Genomic DNA, 16,466 nt, shown 5'->3' with positions numbered 1-16,466 from the left:
GCGTAACGTAACAACTAGTATTGAAAGCTGGTCGCCTTTTTTTTTAGGGAGGGAAAGCCTTTCTTTCGTCGCCCTACTTCCCTCTTTGCGACCTCATCACTTCAAAGCGCAAACCAATTTCTTAGTCACCGGGCGGAGCGCACCTTAGGTACTTTGCTTCTAGCTTTTTTAGGTTATGCAATAGACGGGAGGATTAGCTCTGGATCCCCCCTGCTTGCAGAAATGAATGGATCAGAAGGGGGGGCTGGGTTCTATTTCCGGGCCGGGCGGGAGGTGAAGGCCATAAGATTGCCCTCCCGGTAAGGAAGAGAGGAAAAGGGTGCTGTCATCTAATCTATCTCGACCAGTTTCCCGAGGCGTTGAAAATCCAGACCGGCTCAGAGAATCACTGGCGCTATTTAGCCCTTCGTTTCGCCATTCGAAGTACTACCCCTGCCTTCCCCTTTTGTAACATACCCAGGCGCCCTCCCTTCCAATCACTAAGAAAAAAAAAAGACCAATAAAAGCCCTATCTAAGTAAAGCTTCGTCTGTTATTTTTCCGGCCCCAGGGGAGTTTACTCAACCCATTCCCCAGTCTTCCGCACTGCTCAAGTAAGTGTGCGACTCCGTATGAGGACCTCCTTCCCTTCTGCCCACTCTCCGTTCACACGGTTCTCAAAGCAGAGGAGGAAGGGTGGGCAGCAGGTACCACGAGCCCTCTGTCCCACACATCTATCCAGAAGCAAGTGTAGTTCACCGGTTCCACCGAATGCTCCTATCTCTCGGCAAAGATCGTGTGAGTGTGCAGTTATGCTTCGGATGCTTCGCCATAGAATAGATCGACCCAGTTCCCGTTCTTTTCCGGTGCACTCGCTTTATATCTCCGACACACAAGGAAGGACGCGGTGGGAAGGAAGCAGCCCTAGCCTCTGTCCGGCCGATCATTCCGCTGGCATCTTGCATTCACGCCTCCGTTTGACTGCCGCTCGGGGATGGAGTTGTAGATACGTTAGTCTTAGCGGATCGTTGGCTCCACCTGTTATCTCCTTCTACGACATGCTGTTGTCGTCGCCATATTCCATATGTAACTTAGTCATCTCTGCCTCGCTGCGGGTCAGCACGCACCTCCGAAAGAAACGGAGGACTTCATTCAGTGACTCCGCGATCGCCCTCTAAACGATCAGAATAAGGTAAAGCTTGAAGATAAGTTTTGTACTCTATTAATTTCTCAGTCCCTCTAGTCGGGTGGGCGCCGGCCGGTCTTTCGACCAGATCCCCCTAAAAACCGTACGTGCGGGTCTCCCCGCATGCGGCTCACGCCATTCGAGGTGGCCCAGCCCAGCATTCATTCGCAAATCCTGTAGTGAAATTGAGACTGCTCGACCTCGGAAGCTAATTCGCGTGTAGGCAGCGCTGTCTGTCGTACCGTTGACTCTATCTATTCACTTTCATTCATTTTTATAGGCTTGCTCCCTCTTTTTCCAAGAATTCATGCACTTCCCCTTGACTTCAGAGGGCCTTCTCTAATAGGGGAAAAGCCTTCCATTTCCGTCAAATGACCCGGCCCCCCCTGGCTCTTCCACCGTCCTGGCTCCCTTTCCTACCTATGCTATGCTCCCCCGGCACAGGCCTACCACGCTTCGCGCCTGCGGCGTTTTCGCCGGACGGTCTTTGCCAGTAGTGCCATCCTCCCCGCTGGCTGTATGGGCGGGTTGTCCCTCGCTGCTGCGTTCTGTTAGGCTATGGATTACAGGAACAAATGTAGTTGAATGAGACAGCAGGCGGGTTACACGTTCCGCTGTGCCGAGATGTGAGGTGCAGGTGGTGATGATCACCCCGGGGTATGCGCTAGCGCCCTTGACAGGCACTCCAGGACCCGCCAACGCTCATGAAAACCCGGGTCGGTCCTCCATTCATCTGACCGGAGGTGTGGATAACGAGGCCACCTTCACAACCTTCTCCCTTCTGTCCTTATGTTGTAGTAAGGTAGGGCGGTTCGCTTGAGTTGCTCAACCGCCCCTTAGCCCGGTGCTCATGACGCGCTACGGGACCTCCACCGTGCCGGGGGACCAAGCAAGCAGGGCATAGCTAGCGGCATAGGAGCCGACTCGGCGTCAGCGGCTTCGTGCCGCACTGGAGTGATCCAATATGTGGTTCCGCACGTTCCACCACTTCTCCGTTCATTTCCAATACTGATCGTGAAACACCATGAGCAGCAGGATGTTGAGGTCCGAAATTCGAAGTGAAATTTTTGATTTGCCCGTTCCTAGTCGTCATGGGAAAAAAGGAATAAATAAGAAAGAGATTATTCCCTAAGAGCTTGTCCAGTACCAGAAATGCATCTCCTTGCGTGCGAGAGACTTCTATGCCAGCCGTTATTCCCGGCTCTGTTATGAAAGAAAGCGGCAGACTCATCTTACAGGTGTTCCCTAATGAGGGATTGGAGGGTTCTCCTTTATCCCCTTCCCCCCATTTCCGGGGGCCTCGTCCTCTTCAGGTAGGAGAGACTACACCTTTCAAAAGGAGAAACTTAGAAAACAAAGAGAATCAAAAAGGCCATCATTAATGCGAACAAGGCAATAGCCTCGGTTAGAGCAAAGCCCAGGATTGCATATCCGAATAACTGTTTTGCCAATGATGGATTTCTTGCCACGGAATGAATTAATGAACTGAATACGTTTCCAATACCTACAGCAGCTCCCGCTGAAGCAATTGTAGCAGCTCCGGCACCCATTGATTTTGCACCTTCTAACATCTCGAATTGAGAAAGTCTCGTCACCTTATCCTTACCCATGAGGTTGATCCTTACGAGGGGGCTGGCTTCCATGACGGTGCCGTATATTGAGTTCTACGCCCCTCCAAGAATATTTGAAATAGATATCCACCCCTTCTTTCTCAAATGCAATCCTTTCCAGTTCTTTTCGATCTTTACGATGCATATACAAGGCTAGAAAGATATATAGTAGGAATAGCCCCTGGATACACAGGAAAAGCCAATAAAAGAGAATGTCTCCTTTGGTTAGGAATTCTACGAAGTTGAATTCCGACATAATATGAACTCAAAAAAGTGAGATTTTTGAGTAATTCAAATGATATAACAGAGCCCTATGGGGGTACTCACCCTTCCTTATACTTAAGTCTAAGGGCCTTGCTTCTTCTTTCTCTTACTATTTTCTTTGATATAGGAGACTGCCTGAAGACCAAGCCAATCTCGAAGAAAAAAGTTAACTACACGCAACTACATCTCCAGATTCCATTCAAAGGGCCAGTGAACAGACGCTTTCTCCAAAAACTGTCAAGATTAGCGTACTTACTGAACGATTTATATTGTTATCTATGTTATTTCAGGATTTATTTTCGTTGATCGGATCGCCACACCCGGCTTTCCTGACGGACCACCAACCCAATATCGATGAAAAGAAACGCCTACCCCGGACCCTGACGTGAACGAAGCTCCAATGAGTCGCTCCTCGCTGGAATTAGGGCCGGACCGTCAATTCATCTACTCACTACCTACGCAATAACCGATCCTCGGACGGAGCCATACCTGTGTTACCAAAACTTGCTAGCCGACACCGGCTACCGCAAAGGGTTCAGTTGGTGGGTTGAAATCTCGTCACTTCTTTTGAAAGTCAAAAACGGAGTTTGGTTGCTCGTTCTAGTGCTGAAGCAGAATACAGGGCGGACGCGAAGGCCCCAGGCCGGGATTTTCCCCTAACTAAAGAGTAACACACTTGGAGAGGGGATTTCCTTCCATTCATAAGCCCGAGTATCACGATCCCCAAAAAGTAGCCCGAAGTGACTGACCATATAGTTTCGTTTTTTTCCCTTTTCCAGAGACGAGAGAAGTAGCAACCGTGGACCTAGCTCACAGAAGAAGGGGACTAGTTGCGACAGGAAAGAGGGAACATGGTGTTGTGCTTCTTACCTATGATGATTCTGCATTTGCCCGGTCAAGCTTCTTACTGGCAGGCGAGACCGATCGATTGAAGTTACGGTTCATAGCTAAACCCCGAAGCGAAGTAAGCTGGAGCTTCGAGGTCATAAGCCCATCTGCGCCTCACTCGCTAGCAACCAAACCAAATGGGATGAAATTATGCGATTCCCTTCTCTTCCGGTTAGCAACTAACTGGCTCTCGTACTCGGTACTCTATCCTCTTCCCATTGAATTATATTACATGACCACATTGAATAGGCTAGGAAAGGAATCTTAGTTAGGAGAACAACCCTTTTCTTTTAGTTTATAATAGCAATGGTAAGTCCACTTTGCTACATAATGCCCTTACCTTTAGTAAACCACCCAGACCGAAACCCGCCCTTTCCTAAGCCAATGCTGCCCACGTTCTCTAACTAATTGCTACCCAAAAAGGTAGCACACTAATCTCCGTCACCCTCGGGTCAGGTCTGGCTTAACCTTATTCCCGTCAGTTTTGTCACTCTCTTTTCTTTCAATTGCATCCGCTTTCAAAGCCTTTTTTCCCACAAAGCCACCCTGCTTGCAACAGTAGATCCTGTTGATTCGGTTGCAGCAGAACAACCACCAATAGTTGCATCCGTTAAAGACCAATCACCGGCAAACACCAACAACGGTTACTGATTCACGTCCGACTTTGCTTTTGATTCCGTTAAGGAGCTCATTTCCACGAAACTCGAGACTCTCTTGCGTTTCACAGGTGTACCGTTGCCCGGGGGGGTGACTATTCAGCAGGTAGCCGACCACCTGCATGGGGACGTTGAAGATTTTCCAGTACTGGAAAACATATACAACTCCCTCCTCGAGCTGGGCATAATGAGCCCTTATTATCTACAAGCTGTCTCCTATATCCAACAGTTTCTATAGGCACCTTAAAAAAAAGACATTTATTAGGCGGCCCGGATGTAGTCCATTATAGTAAGACGAGAAGGACGAACCGGGTTAACAAAAGTCACGATCAGAAGGTTGGAAATCCGGATTCTTAATCTGGAAAGCGCTGGTTCGAGCCCAGCTCGTGACAAGAAAGACCAAAGGTCATTTACCCCTCCTAGAATTCCGGAAACAGCTCTACGACCCAGAGGTTAGCGACTGCAACTAGCGTTGGTACGAGGGGAGAGGGAATACTACTTGGAGCCTTACCGAACCAGCAACATATAATTGCGTATATAACACAAACACGTAATCTGAATCTGATCTGGAATGAAAGCTCTGATAGTTGAGACATAAATCTAGGGCCAATGAGTGCTACAGTAGTGCCTTGCGGGGTCGTAGCGCCGGTTACCGAGGGTTTTTATCCTTGAGGAGCTTTATTTCAATTGAAGATTTTGTTAGTGTTAAGTGTAAGTAGTAAGGGCGCATTTCACAAGGATAAACATAATATACCTTTTTTAAGGGTTGGGTATTGAATAAGGAATAAAGTCTTTCTCACTCTCAGATAGAACTCTCTGATCGAATTGAAAGCTCTTGCTTGTTGTCTGTAGCGGTAGTATATACTTTAATCTACCGGGGTTTCTTCCTTGTTGCTTGATAGTCCGGGAGGCTTAACTAAACAACAACAAAGAAACTCTTTCTAAATAATCTATTTTTTTGCGCTAATCTATAAGAGTCTCAATTAGCCGTTGCTTGTTTAGTTTTTTCTTTTCTATTAAAAATAGGGTGAGCTTAAGAAGCTTCAAGCTATTCCCTCCATTATAATTTCCCTAGGCTAGTAAGATATTCTAAGGGCAGGAAGGAGACATTTCAATCAAGAAAATAAAGAGAAAGGAACGGGATGGGATAGTCGCTTACAGAAGGGCAGAGAGATCTTATTCAATGCGATAGAAAGAAGAGAAGGCTTGACAAATGGAGCGAGGAACAGGGGAGATTCTCAATTTCTTGCTTCATTCTGCGTCTTCTTCTTTGAGAAGGTAGACAGGCAAGCTTAAGAGAGCGCGTCACACTTCCCTTCTTTTCAGTTGATAAGACTGATTGGGATAAGTTAGACGTCTAATAGGTCCTTTCCAGATAGAATGAGGAGTCCAAATAAGCTCTCTTAGGTGCGTGATTAACCTAATAGCAGGCGAAAGGGGCTAGGGAAGGCCATCTGTCCTTCAATGAGCCTTAAGGCGATAGACCCCCTTCTGAAAGGGACTTTATTTCCTATAGCTATAGTTTAGAATAGTACTCCCGCTTACTTATCTCTTTCTTCTTTTACTCCATAGGTAAGGTATCTGAATCACTCTATACTCATATCCCTTTCGCCCCCTGTCTTTCCTCGCTGGGATAAGAGAGCCTTACGCTCGGGGGGCTCCCTTTTTGTGGATTCTTTCCCAGTTCTCTCTTTGATATCTTATCAGGATGGCATAGCAGCCAAGGGTAGGATAGGATGAGCAGTGAGAGCGGATGAGGGAAGGGAATCTCCGATTTTCATTTGAAGTTGGCAAGAGAGAAGAGGAACAAGGCCTTATTAGTCTCGTCATGGCCTTCTCAGCAGCTGGGGAAAGGGAAAGAATACTTGAATCTTACTGTAATAGGCTCTTCTTTGCTCGATCTCACCATAGCCTGATAGTAGGTCTAGGTAAGAGCCTCCTCAATATTCAAGATGGCGTCCCTTCTTCTTACGTGAATAGAGATTGAGTCCAAAGTCTTCCCACGAAAGAGGGCGGTGGCCGTCCCTAGTCACATAGGACTCGGATTGAATTAGATAGAGGAGAGTTTTCTAGAATGTCCTTTTCTATTTCTATATCTGGGCTATATATATAATCTAAGGAGAGAAACTTCCTTCTTTCCTCTAAATCAATCTATCTCCTGCCGGCGCTAAAAGGGAGAGAGTCGTTCCAAGGCCTGTGGATCAGGTCCCGGGTTCAACCATACTGCGAATTCTCAAATGTTGGGTAAAGAGGAGCGCCCCACGTCGCTCTCACCATCTTCTTTGTTCTCTTTGCGCGCTTCACTTTAGTAAGAGTACTTTTCTTCGCAGCTTTCGAGCCCCTTAGCTACATTTGTAAAGACTTTTTTATTCAACAAGCAAGAACTCAAATCCACAGCTCTCTGGCTACATCTCCCAGGCAATCCAATCTTATTATGAATCGAGTGCTTCTGATGCGCGTCTAAGCCTTCTTTTCCATTGTCTAGCTCCGAGGACCAAGCCCCCTCTCCTGCCTATCGAACTGGAAAAGCGGTGCTAAACCCACCTCTTTCCGCCTATTTCGGCCCCGAGCCCCATCTCTAAGACCTTCATCTCGACTACCCACCAAGAAAACGGCTGCAGCAAGAAAACGAATGCACTTACGCTATACGGCTTTCGCGCCAGCGAGCTCACCCGTTGCTTGTTGCTAACGCGCCCTTTCATAGTCAAATTCTTTCGCGGTCCAAAGTCAAGTCTCATCCTTTGCTTGTTGGTCCGGGGAAGTCAGGGACAGAGGGGCTAGTTTCCATAGACCAGTGAGTAGAGCTGACTCGATTGTGACCAATGACCCGAGGTAATGCGGAGTGAGTTGACTGCCTTTCCAGTCCCAGTTGTTCCATGAATGCCCGTTGCCCATTCTTCATACGAGACAGAGCGGGTTGCCAGTGATGGTTGTGCCTGTGCCGTTTGGAAGGTTATGAAAATATTAAACTATGCCTTTCAATATCAATATAAGGGGTCAGAGGCTAAGGCTTTAGATTTGTACAGTGGAGTCCATATTCCAGCTAACCGACGTGGCAGGAAGTGCTTTTCAAGCCCGAGTTGAACACCTTCAGGCGAGTTTTTCGAGGGGATTCCTTTCAAGAGATGAGTGCGGCTTTATAGTCTGAGTCCTTAGGACTGGCAGGATGGCGAGGAGATTCATCGGATCCAGTTCCTACAGCCAATGGACCGGTGCCGGTTGGGGTGGAAAAAATGAGTCCTGCTTTTGTGTGACTGACGATTCATAAGAAGAAAAGATGCCAGGGGCTGATACTGACCAGAAAGCAGTAATGACTAGAGCGAAGGGCCGAAGACTCAAAATAATAGGTTCTTCAAGACCTAGTCTACAGAACAGAAGGATCTGATGAAGGAGAAGCATAAGGAAGGCTATGAAAGACTGTCGAGTCGAAGGGTAAGGCTTTCGAAAGTCAGGTTATGGAATATAATTTTTTGAGGCTATTGTAGTTCATGGGCTTTCCATTGCGATTGATACGACTAATCGCTACTCTGATTATCGAAACAACCATTCTTCTCTTTTATGATATTCGATAACCCGAGGATCCTTTTCAGCTTGATTTGGAACGCAGTCGGACTATCAAATCCGACTTAGCCAAGCTCATCAAGCCCCTTATTCAGGAGGAATCCGACAAGTTTCCGAAGGGCATTCCATCTGCCGGGTCTTTTGTAGAACGACTCATCCACGATTGAGCTTCAGAAAAGGCAAACGGGGGGAATGGCCCCCAGTCCCACAAAGCAAGAAGTGGATTGCCTTAACCGCTGGTTACAACACGCTGTCAATTATTTTCAAGGACAATGGACCATATAAGTTCGAGATCGAGGAGCGAGAGGATAGTTTTCCGGGAAAGAGACTCTTTTGATTGAGGGCCTTTTTCAAGTGTCTATTCCTGAGTGAGGTCGGGCTGTCAGGCTAGTACCCGCTGACTTGGAAGTTGCCTTTGCTGGTCTTCCCGATGGCTGGCCAAAATAAGAAGAGTTTCCTAGCCTCGAAGGGCTCTGGGCTGGCCTTCCTTCGGGTGTGGTTTTGAGGCCAGAGAGCCGATGCCAAAGTCGCCTTTACGCGAGGGAACGCCAGACAGACTTACCTCTGCTAACTACGTTTTTTTATTTGATATAGACTGGAAGCTAGAGAGATACTATACTAAGGTCTAGTGCCGCTACCAGAGAAGGCTGTTTCATGCTAGGCGTCCAGACCTACTACGCCCGAGCCGCATCCCCGGCACACTTGCTATATCCACTAAGGCTTCACATCCCACTTCATCCTACCAACTATACCTTATATAAATAGAAAGCCGTTCTATAACAATTCAAGACAACAAGAAAGCAAAATATTGGATCAGACCTTTTTTTTATTTCCATTTCTTTTTCGGAACGGAACCTTATTTGCCTTCGCCTCAGTAGCCGCTTTTGCTTATGGTAAATCTGTATCCGCAGCTGTCTCCCCAGATACTACTTATGGTGGGTTTCAATAGATATCTTTTCCACCTAGGTCAAAGGGGTATGCCGCTATATATGCTACACCGAAGTATGCTCCTAGGTAAGCGACTGCCTTTGGATCCGCCTCTCGAGCACGAGGGTCGTATTCATAAAAAAAGGCTATCGATCATGAAGGTTTGCCTATGGCTCTGTATCTACCTCTGTCTGCTGGTGCTTATTTTGATAAGCTGCAGGATCAATGGCTTAAACTACTGCTTCTTCAACGCTTCTCCTGCGACTTGTTCTCCTTTCGTCCTTGCTCCTGCACGCACAGGTACAGTATCTAAACGCTCCTTCTGCTCTTGGGAAAGGGGGCCCAAGGCTCATCCTTATGCTTTCGGTTTTCGAGTGAAAAACAGAGTCGGGGAGACCTGTCAAGCTTTAGGATAGCTCTTTTCAAAATAGATTATTGTAATAGAAGCTAAGCTTTTATACCGAATCGGGTTTGTTGATGGAATCATAGCCGGGCCGGAACTCTTGATCTATCCATAGAGGGTGAGAACTCAATCAGGAAGGACTGCTAGTCATCACCGAGGGTATGACCAAGGAACTGCTGCTGAGAGCGATAGACTTTCCCACTGAGATGGAGAGAATGCGCTCCTACTCTCTTTCAATCGCCGATGCTAAAACAAAGAGGGCGTAGACCCGAGGGGAGGTTGAGTCAGCAGCTAGTTTTGCCGGAAGGAATAGGAATAAACGATGCAATTCAATCTGTTGGAGGAAGGTAGAGCAATAGACGGAATGAGTCTTAGTTGAAATATCCCCTGGTTGAGTCGACTGTTCATGGCATGGTTTGGTGGGACCAAGAATTGCTCTTGTTCCCGTCCCAATGCGACCATCGATAGCTTTCTCTATTGAAATGGAATCCCCGGTCTCTTTCTCAATTCATCGATCGACGGCCGCCCATAGCTTCAACATCTAAGTTTTCACCAGAAAAAGCCAATTTCTCTTATGGGGCAGAAAGATTCGATTAAGTTTAGGGAAAGGAAAGCAAACAAAGAAAGCCAATCGGAAATGATTTTATCACTACGCGAATCAAAAATCAAAGTCGGAGCGAGAATCACCTTAGGGCTAGGCCACCTGCCTGACTATCTATTGTCTCAGCAGGCCTTAGCCCGAAGACGACAGAGGCATAAAGGAAGGTTGCTGCAGAATAAGCGATGTTCTTGCTCTTCTTTCTCTTGGAATAAGAATGGTGTTGAATCAGTTTCAAGTGGTGGGATCATATTCATATAGAATAGTAGAATCCCGTCTCCTTAAAGGAGCGATCTCTCCCTCAAAGTAGAACGAGCATAATCGAAGACAGATGGTAGCGTATTCTAAGTAGTTGATCTCACGTGCTATCCGAAAGTATTCTTAGTCTTCGTCTGCCCTCAATGCCCGGAACAGGCTCTGAATGAAATAGAAATCCCGTAAGTGAAGTCACTCTCGGAGTTGAAAACGACTAAGCTTTTTGCCTTGCGACTTGCCTCTCTCACTCAAGATAAGGTAAGGTGATCCCTTTATGTCTCCTTCTCAGTTAGGTCCAATAAGTCCCTTCCCTTTCTCCGATCAATAAGCCCCCTGATCCCTTTCTTTGTCTTTCATCCTCCCTGAACAGAATAAGTAAGGCCCCGTTTTTTTCTAATAAAAAAAAGAAAGGGCGAAGCGCCCGTTTGAAGTGGCGAAGGCCTATGATATAGTAAGAAAGAAAGTACGTTAAGGTTACGAAGTAAGGTCAGCTGGTTAAGGAAAGCTCAGGTTATGAAATCGCTGAGCCATTCATTCAATTCAGTAGTAGTGAGGCGTCGGTACGGAGCCTTCCACTGTGGACCGAGACTACGCAAAGGTAGAACACCATAGAAACTTCGCTGACTTTCTAATAAACCTTGATTTCGCTACGCTCAATAAGAACCCGGAATAGCGGAAATCGGTTCGTGTTCCGCTTCCAAACTCAGTCGTCTTTGCCCAAGTGTGAACTGCGGACGACTCTCCAGTGGTTCCATTCCTTCTTACTTGACTTCTGGGTCAACCCAACCCAAATGGGAAGAAGAGGGTCAGCCAAACAGCGGTCCACTTTGTACATTTGCTGAGGCAGACCAATCGGGCATTTTAGAAAAGGGAAGGGAACTTTTATCACCGAAGGAGGCAGTAGAAATGAAGGAGGCGGGAAGCTACCGCTTCTAGAATGCAAGCTTATCCTTTACTTTAGAGCGTACCGCTATTGAAAAAAAGGTTGATGGATGAAGTAATCGGAATGACAAATGATTACGGTTGCGGAAACCGGATAAAGTCGGGAACCTTTTGAATCAAAGTAGCGCCGAGTACTTCGACTACAGGGGGAGGGAAGCTTCGTAGACAGCTTCGCGTCCTCGCCGCTTCTTTCTGGCGACTAGCTTCTCAAGTGGGTGGCTTGGTAAGCAAGCAACCTTCAGCATAGGTAAAATCCCCCTCAATAATAGGCCGGAATGGTGGGGAAGGAGGCCCCCCCTACTTCAATGGAAAGGGGGGAATCGCCGTTTAACAGCCGCTCCTCTACAACTACCTTTCGCCCAACATGATCACGAACGAAGACAGAGAATTGCGTAGATAGAAGGACGAAACCAACCCACTTGTCCTGATCGGAACGAAAGAAAGAGAATGGTGGCCCCTTTCGCCCAGGGGGCATCGTCGGAGAACAATGTCGGGGACAGGGTGAGAACCTTCCGTTGGTTACGCCCTTTAAGTGTTCTTTCTTAGATATGGAGATAGATCCAGATAGAGATCTATATCTTTCTATCTATCGATAGATAGAAAGATATATTGAGAAATGGATCTTGATCTGGTTTCAAGATCTATGAACAAGAGAGATCCCTAAAGATCCATTTGAGAAAATAAAGAGATGAATAGATAGGGCGGAGCCGGCTGAAGGAAGGGCGCGCGCCCCTGCAATCTTTCTAAAGCAAGAAGCGATAAACTTGACTTTGAGAAAGAAGCTCCTTAGCACAAGCACTTAGTAAGAAACCTACCTTTTGACAACCTTACTAATAGAAAGGGGAAAGCTCAAGCATGCGAAGAAAGCTCTTCGAGCTTCCCTTCTATATATTCTAGAAAGGTTTGTAGAAAGGGGCTTCTTCTAATATCCCAACAATCCATCATCCATAAAGTAGGGGCTTCAAAGCTAGCTTGTAGTTGAGGGGTGCGCAGGTTTGGAACCCTCAACTACAAGAGGCTAGCGTGCAAAGGCTTTCTAGGGGCTCGCTTCAAAAAGCGGAGCTTGCTTTCTACTAAACGAGCCTTCACTGCCCGCCCGGCCCCTATCTTTAATCTTAAGTAAAGTGAAGTCAAATCAATGAAGTGAACAGCCCAACCTCTTTGTTTGAAGCTTTGCTTCCCCTAATTCCAAAAAACAAGAAATAGACTTGCTACTACTATAGTGATAGTCTAGGAAAAAGCTTCTCTTTGATAGCGGTCATAGGGGGTTCATAAAGAATCTGATCGTAGATAGAGACTCAAACCTGGGGGTAGGGGCGGATGTAGCCAAGTGGATCAAGGCAGTGGATTGTGAATCCACCACGCGCGGGTTCAATCCCCGTCGTTCGCCCATCAATAAATGGACCATTTGTTACGGAGACACAAGACAAACCTAGAAAGAATTTTTTTCTGAAAGGAATCTCGAGGCTTTCAAACGCATCCAAGCAATTGGTACCCGATTGAAACATAGAAACCATAGATTCGCGTCGCCTACTTGCTGAAAGCACAAATGGAATGGCTGATCATTCATTGTATGAAGTTTTTAAGACCTCACTAATCAGCCTTACACTTTTTTTTTTAGTTCATAATGAATGAAATGAACCCCCGGATGAATAGACATTATCCCCTCCCTCTTACTAAACCATGGGGAGCCCCGACTAGTTTACCGGGCAAATTTAGTTGTCGTGACGATACCTTTCTTAGTGGAAGATCGGAAAAGACTTCTTTTCGCACGAGACTGATCGGATCCGCCGTAGACACCCGAGAGACCTCCACAAGGCAGGCTAAAAGAGTCAGAGGACAACAAGCAAAGAGTTACGCTTTCTTTTATCTTCCCTTGAACTTGAACCTGGTATTCCCGCAAAAAACGAATTGAACCGGGTCTGGCTGAGCCCTTCTGTCCATCCATACAAAGAACCGATTCTTGTGCAAAGCGGTGTCGACTCTTTAACGACATCGTCCGCAAATCGAGATCTATTGGAGAGAGTCATCGAATCGTCCTTGATTCCTCGATTTAATTTCGCTAATCGTTTGGTAAAGGCTAGGAAAAGGTCAGCCCGTCATGAAATTCCTTGTCAGGAAGGGTTAGCCCCAAGCCAGCCTTATCTTCTCTTGGATATCCAAAAAGGCAACATTAAAGCGGTTTAACGAGAGGTTGCTTTCCTTGGTCTTATAGTTCGTGACCTATAGCCGGCAGATAGGGGCGGAGTTTGCTTGCTCTTCACTCAGGGGCTGCTCCTAAACATGCTCTTCTTCTTTCGGAAATGAGAACCTAGTGAAAGTGCCTCATAAGGGCGATTATCGCTATATAACGAACGAAAGAATGTTAGGAAGTTCTATAAAGGACGAGACTCAGAAGGACAAAGCTAGACTTCCCAAGGACGAGTTTACTTGCCTTACCTTATAGGGGGTAGGGAAGACCCCGAAAAAAAAAGATCTGTCGAAGACTGTCAAACTAGACTTTCAATCTGCGTCAAAGAAGTCATAAAGAGCTTGGCCCGTCCGTAAGCTCCCTCCGTAAAGGAAAAGAATCTTATCCGATCGGCCTGTCCGCTCATTCTCACATTTTACTAATAGGTTGATTGAAATGAAATGTCCCTTCCCTTAACTTAAGGCTTAGGACAGCGCATCTTTCAGGCTTTTAATCGCTTTAATCGGTAAAATTACATCCATATCCATGGACACCAAAGGCTTCCTAGCCGGAGAAAGTACAGTTAAGTCTACAGAGCCCTGATAAGTGATATAGAAGCCGATCTTGCTAATCGCGAACCCCTCGTCTATAAAGGATAGGCAATTGAGAGAGAATAGGGCGATAGCCCGGTTTTGATTGAATATCCTTTCCTGTGCTTGTCTTGTATTGAGGTATACCTAAGATATGAGTCAAAGTAGGTAACATAAGGTTCGATGTAATTGAACTCGACCTACAGGTAGTAGACTGACTGAGTGCTTGTGCTAAGGAATAGGAATATGGTAAGGATGGGAAACTCAGGCAGCTAAGCCACTACACTAGTACGAAGGAGCAAGCTCCGGCCCCCGTTCTATCCACTAAGTAAAAAAATGATGGGTGGAATGGCGCGGCGCTGTAGGAACCGGTCGGATTCCAACCGACGAATAGAAGTATTGCAGACTCATGCCTTAGCCACTTGGCTACGGTTCCCTATCAATTCCATGTCTTTCTCCCTTGTCCTACTTTGCTTCACAGGTGAGACCAGGAATAACAGATGCCGGAATGCTTTTGGGAGGAAGGGCACAAATAGGTGGAGATGGATTTTCAAAAAAACTCTCTAAAACTTTAGAATCTAATCTCAGAGTTCTCCCTACCTGAACCTTTTCCGTGGCGACAATATAAAGAAGCATTTAGGGATTTGTTGATGATCCATGAACAAAGTTGATCAAGCCTCTGAAACCGGACTCTTTCTTCCCTCTCGATTCCATCCCTAAAAGGAAAGTGCTATATACAGCAATACATAACACTTTCCTTTTAGGGACTCGGTAGCACGCACTGGTTTTATAAAGTTCAATCCGGTCTGGTCTTTGTTCGGTCTCTAAGACAGCAGCAACTGCTGATTATTAGCTTGGCGGGGAACCAGGAAGAAAAGAGCTTTCGCGCTAGTCGTTCACTCCTATCGCTCCTCGCCTTCAGGTGAAATGGCCTAATATATACACTACTAATATGAACGCTTTGTTTGGGAGTTGCTCTAGTCTAAGCTCAGAATTGATTACACGTAGCTTCGGGGAAAGAAAAAAAGGCTTTGCTTTCTTGTGAGATGAGAGCTTTCTATGCTTAGTGCTAGGAGAAAGAGGGACTGTGAAGGATTGATCAGTCTTTGCACTATAGGGATGCTTCAGAGATCGAAGCGGAAGAAACATAAGTTGGAGAAGAGATTGATTGAATTCGCAAAAGCGGAAAAACCCAAATCCATATGAGCTGAGCCTCTTGAACAACTTTTTCTCGGTCAAGATAGATAGGAGTTAGCCGGGACTTCTTTTCTTCCTCGAGTCCCTCGTCCATCCAGGTCTGGTCTAGAGTCAAAATCGAAAGCATCAGAAGGTGAATCTGTTTCCTTTGAGGAATCTGTTCCTGAATCGGGGTATTAAGCTGAATCTGTTGCAGCGGTCATGTAAGTCGAGTCGGAGCCCTTACTTAGTTGCTGTTTTACGTGGAGTAATAAATGCATTGCAAGCCTTTGTTGTCAGTGCGGAGGTCTTCTCTCTGGAGATCGAAGAGCGGGCTAGGAGATAGAAAAAGGACACCTGAAGCCATCTTTGACTCATTCAATGAGTCATTGGTCAACTAACAGAGAAAACTCTCGTTTTTGTTGACTGAGATCGAGGTCTCAGACTCTATTCAATGCCGTTCACGCCACAAGCAGTGAGGAGGTGCCCAGCCCGGGACTCTGACCGCGTGCCTGAGCCGGCGACTCTCCATTTCATTAGGGATTTTTTCTAGAATGCCCTTATCACGATCTAGCCCCTTGTCTATATCATGGTCTGTTTTAATAGAATCTACCTACTGTATGGCTTGCTAAATAAAGCGCTGTGGGATCAATCATTGCATTTATCCATTCATAACCATCATATATGCTCTTTCAAGAAAAGGGATAGAATTACAGTCTATCAGTCTTACCAGCATGCATACAAAAGGGAGTGTAGTTGCCTATCCGCTGGTTAAACATATAAGATTATTATGAATTCTATATAAGGAATAAGGATCCCATATCGATCGAATGAAGATGGATGGGTTTAGATAGGTTCGTTCCAACCTGCTCTTTTGGACCATGAAAGAAGCAGGATCCAGCGCTGTGAAACTACTTTTCTACTTGTTAACGATCAGGTAGCCGCCTAATAGAGTGAGTGACGGATACGGATCCATATTCCCGGCAGGATGTCGAAAGAGCTAGTGAAACGGTGGTTTTGGCCCCCTGCTGCAAAGAAAGCTAGGATCCCAAGGATAGGCTCGCCTTGTGCTTGGACCTGCAAGGAGGAAGAGATAGCACAGTCTTATAGGGGGCCTCGCAATCAGTTGAGGGGAGGGAAAAACAAACCTACTGCACCCCTTGAGTAGGACAAGAGAGGACTCCTTACTCTATCTTTATGGGAATGTCATTGCATGAAGGGACCTTGAGGGTTGGCTTACTCTACGTTCGAAATAAGTATTA

At 46.4% G+C, this 16,466-nt stretch overlaps 1 pseudogene; it reads left to right on the top strand.

Moving 5' to 3' along the window:
* The window catches only part of LOC146874769 (uncharacterized), a 1,189-nt pseudogene extending 20 nt beyond the window's left edge, over positions 1 to 1,169 (top strand).
* Positions 1,170 to 16,466: the final 15,297 nt, after the last annotated feature.

The sequence above is a fragment of the Vigna unguiculata genome, unplaced genomic scaffold, assembly GCF_037176805.1.
Source record: "Vigna unguiculata cultivar grain cowpea cultivar isolate G323 ecotype 2 unplaced genomic scaffold, ASM3717680v1 ptg000239l, whole genome shotgun sequence".
NCBI lineage: Eukaryota > Viridiplantae > Streptophyta > Magnoliopsida > Fabales > Fabaceae > Vigna > Vigna unguiculata.
Note: the sequence above shows the minus strand (reverse complement) of the source record. Positions and strands in the feature narration are given on the sequence as shown.